Here is a 4,501-nt window from a genome sequence, read left to right as displayed (position 1 = left end):
ATCTAGTTGTATCAAACTTCCCCCCCAAACTGCCAAAAACATTGATAAATATGATCAACACTACAAAGGAGTGTAATTCAGTTAAACAAATATTTTATAGAAGGGTTTCAAGAGAACAAATTGTTCAAAGGTTAAAATTGTTGAACTTATGGGATTTAAAATCATGATGAGAATAAAATAAGTCAGTTAAATATGGAGTGACGGGATTAACTTTATTCTTGTAAAAAAAAACAGGCTAATCATTATATGATGTTTCAAAATGGGAAGAAAATATGAGGATTCACATAAAAATTGGTCTAAATTGGGATTTATAAATTAGCAATTATGGAACTGATTAAAGGGGGTCAAAAGGATTGACAGAATAAAAAAGAATCTAGTTCTATGTGTAATTGTTTATCCAAGGTAATAATGCCTAAACATTTCTCATAATCATAATCTACAGTTTTTGGTCTGAGACAAAATAAGGTTGTCTTTTATTACATGAATGCAATATATTACAAGGGATATTAATTTAACACGTATCATAAACTTTTCACAGTATTGATGATACTTTACAGGCCTTTAGTGTAGCGGGTTACTTCTTGTTAAATGAGGACTATTTGATTGAAGTTAATTAAAATAACAAAAGCAAAACATTTATATATAGTTTAAGATTTCTGGTAAAGTTTCTATTAGGGATAAATCTTATATACATTTCAAATGATATTTCTTTGATAAAACATGACTGTGGTTCAAACAGTTTTGCACATTTATTTCATAATCTGATCTTTTACATGATTTTTTTCTTTGGTTTCTGATTTTGTCTGATCCTCTGAATATGCCAACACTTAAAACAAGCAAAAACTTGATCTTCAGCTTCAAGGAGAAGCCTTTAAATAAAAAAAAGAACATTATATTTACTAATCAGATGATGCAGAATCTTAAAGAACCTTCCTTGCTCTCCTCAACACCTGTGGATGCTGCTGTTCCCTGCCTGAGGTCCTCGGCTGTTCAGTCCATCACTTCCAACATAGAGAAGGGCAGCGGTACCGATAGAACCCCACCTGCCTATTAGATGGTTTCCCAGAACCGAAAGACAACCGTGGACCTCCAGCTTTCTGTAGTATAAGGGCAGTACTAGTATCTAGTGACAAAACAACATTTTTTCATTCACTTTAATGTTCTTTATATAATCCATTGATTTCACTTTTGTTGTGTTTTTTCTGTTGCAGAATGAAGTCCAATCCTTTCTGGGTGTGCCGGGGTGTGAGACTTTGGGCGCCTTCCACGATTGGTGGACCGAGTTAAAGCTGAAACGGCACACTGAGGCCTCGCGGGCCTGTCGGGGTTTCCTATCGAGCTGCGCCGGCTCTACATCTGGACACACGCAGAAACTGATTTGACGTAGACATGTCTCGCTATAGAGAGGCTGATATGATTAGATTTTATTACTATNTGATTGCTCCTTCTGTTATGTGACGCCCCTGATGCGCTACTTTCTCATGATAGTATCTGATAAGAAGGATATATATGTGATGAGACCTTGGAATGATGACAGGATGTTTCTCCTCTTTTGTTAGGTTAGTAGGTGCCAGACGTCCTCCTATCCTGAGAAGACCTTCTTCATCAATGACAGGGTTCAGCTTTTGGAGACAACTCTGTTTTGGAAGTGGTTGATTTGCTTTTATGCACCTGAGCTCCTCTTTGAATGTTTCACTTTGTACTGTGTGAATGATAAACTCGGCTGCTTTGGATACTTCTTCTGCAGTGTTACTGTCACTAAAACACTCCCAACCTTTACTTTCTGAATCTGTTTTCTTGAATGATACTGTCACACTTTTCAGTGATGCAATAGTGCAACACAATCTCATCCAATGAGAGAATCTTTCAAAATGAGATGGTTCCAGCAGTGTTACTGAGGTTTTAGTAACAAAGGTTTTCACATCAGGCCTGATCTCTGTATCTGTCTCAGGGTTAATGAGAGTAAAACTATCACAGTGTGATGTCTCAATTTCATGTAGTGTCAAAAAAGAAGGACCACCAAACCAGTTTGTGGAAGCTAATGTAGAAGCTGGGATCGGTCTAGTGGCTGTCTGCTGGGTTGTCACTAGTGGATATGTAAGCCCACTGTGTTGGATGTGTGGTCTTCCTGATTTGAATCACTCGATTGGCCACATAAGTATAGAATCTCTTTGTGTTATTGTGTAGGACAATTTTACTATCTGAAAAAGTCTAACAGTGTCCACTTCAATGTCCATCTCATCTCTAATGAGTTCATACGTTTCTACAGCTGAAACTGCTGCGCATAATTCCAATCTAGGAACAGTGTGAGCGGGTCAGGGGGCGACTTTGGACTTCCCCATGATGAAACCTGTATGCCACTTACCTTCACTGTCGAGAGCTCTCAGGTATGCCACTGCTCCTATAGCCATGGTAGAGGCGTCTGAAAATATGCATAGTTCTTTCCTTGCAGCAACAGACTGAGAGAATGAGAAGTAGCACCTGGGTATTTGTAGCTGCTCCAGATCCTTCAACGAATTTTTCCATCTCTCCCACTCCGCTTCTCTTTCTGCAGGAAGTGATTCATCCCAGTCTTTCTGCTGTGTGGATAAGTCACGGAGAAGAGATTTCCCCTGCATTGTGATGGGTGAAACAAAGCCTAATGGGTCATATAAACTGTTAACGGTGGCCAAGACACCTCTCTTGGTGAATGGCCTTTTTTCACTTGTGGCATGAAAAGTGAAACAGTCACTTTTAAGATTCCACAGCACTCCTAAGCTCCTTTGCAGGGGTATGTCGTCCAACTCCATGTCCAAGTCTTTTAGATCTTTGGCTCTTTCTGCAGCAGGAAACGCTTCGACTACTTTGTGGTCATTAGAGGCTATTTTATGTAGCTTCAAATTTGACTGAGCCAACATGTTTTGTGCATTTGTGAGTATCTCAACGGCTTCTTCTCTTGTTGAGAAGAAGCAAAGGATGGTAAGGTGTGGTGGATGAAAGGCCGTCATCAACATAAATATTTCTCATTATGAACTGCTTTGCGTCATGGCCAAACTCTTTTTCTCCCTCAACTGCAGTACGCCTCATACAGTAAATAGCCACCGCTGGGGATGGACTATTACCGAAGACGTGAACCTTCATTCGGTAGAGACAAATGTCTTTGTTGGTATGATTATCCACATACCAAAGGAATCTCAAATAATCCCTATGATCCTCTCTCACTTCAAAACAGTAAAACATTTGTTGCACATCAGCTGAAAAAGCTACTAGCTCTTTTCTAAAACGCATAAGAACACCTATTAGTGTTGTTTAGGTTGGGTCTTCTTAAAACTTTGTTAAGGGACAATCCTTCAAACTCTGCACTTGAGTCAAAAACTACTCTCAGCTGGTCAGGTTTTTGTGGGTGGTACACACCAAAGGATGGTAAGTACCAGTGTTCTTTGTCTGAGTCCAAAGGTGAAGCAACCTCTGCGTGATCGTTGNCCCTTGATCCTGATTTATTGCATTGGTTTGCTGTTTTATGAATGTGTTCATTATATGTTCTGTGCCTTTCAATACTCAGACTTCTAAGCTTTTCTTACCATTTAATTTCGTTTAACACTGCATACTTTCTGTAGTTCATTAACTTTTAAATATTACATAGAAATTTCAATAAGTTTGGTTTATTATCTTACTAGCAAATTGTTTTACGCATTACTCATTATCGCTTCATTGACTTTAAAGGATAGTACCTTAACATTTCTAATTTTACTTTATTAAGTTTTAAGTAATATCTACCTTTTATTCATTTTACATTTTATTCATTTTAAATATTAACCTAACACTTTATTCATTTTACGTTTTATTAAGTTTTGAAATATCATCCTAACATTCTATTCAATTTACATCTTGGTTAACTCTAACAACTTGGTGAATATAAGTTTAATACTTTTTTACTTTAAAGATGAAAATTATATCCTCCTAACACTTCATCCATTTTATGTTTTCGTAAAATTTAACATTTATTATTTTTAACTTGGATTACAAAAATATATAAAAACTAACAAAAATTTCAGACTTTGTTCTTTAATAGTTCATTACCCTTCTATGGCATGGCGTTGACCTGAGGTAACATACAGAAATAATAAATAAATAAGCAACATAAGGGTAATAATTATAATATTTGGTTCCAGAAAGTGTCATAGTCCGACTTTATGATTGATGTGTAATTACAGATGATGAAGCTCTCACAAGTCTGCAGGAAAATATTTTATTCCACTAAAAACAAAAAAGAGTCATGCCATGGATGGTTGAATTTCCTTTTCCTAATTTTAACCCTAACATCCTTTAACAATTTTATTTCTTTACATGTTCTTCATTAGATTGTAAGAGGGACATTGTGGTTTCGATCCACCGCCTAAGAGGCATAGGGGTGCCCTGTCCGTTTTTACCCCCAAAATCGAAATGAAATGAAATGAGATGAAATGATATGAATGAAAGACATCAATGACTGAAATGATATGTATGTCAACATTTGTAAAAG

At 36.8% G+C, this 4,501-nt stretch overlaps 1 long non-coding RNA gene across 1 annotated transcript; it reads left to right on the top strand.

The window, feature by feature from the left end:
- Positions 1-809: 809 nt before the first annotated feature.
- LOC107834258 (uncharacterized) lies at positions 810-1,396 on the top strand. Its single transcript, XR_001660046.1, has 2 exons — positions 810-1,113; positions 1,212-1,396. It is a non-coding gene; the product is annotated as an uncharacterized LOC107834258 (long non-coding RNA).
- The last annotated feature ends 3,105 nt before the right edge of the window (positions 1,397-4,501 follow it).

This window comes from Poecilia formosa, unplaced genomic scaffold, assembly GCF_000485575.1.
Source record: "Poecilia formosa unplaced genomic scaffold, Poecilia_formosa-5.1.2 Scaffold563, whole genome shotgun sequence".
Classification (NCBI taxonomy): Eukaryota; Metazoa; Chordata; class Actinopteri; order Cyprinodontiformes; family Poeciliidae; genus Poecilia; species Poecilia formosa.
The sequence above is the reverse complement of the archived record's forward strand: the minus strand, read 5'-3'. Positions and strand labels throughout refer to the sequence as shown.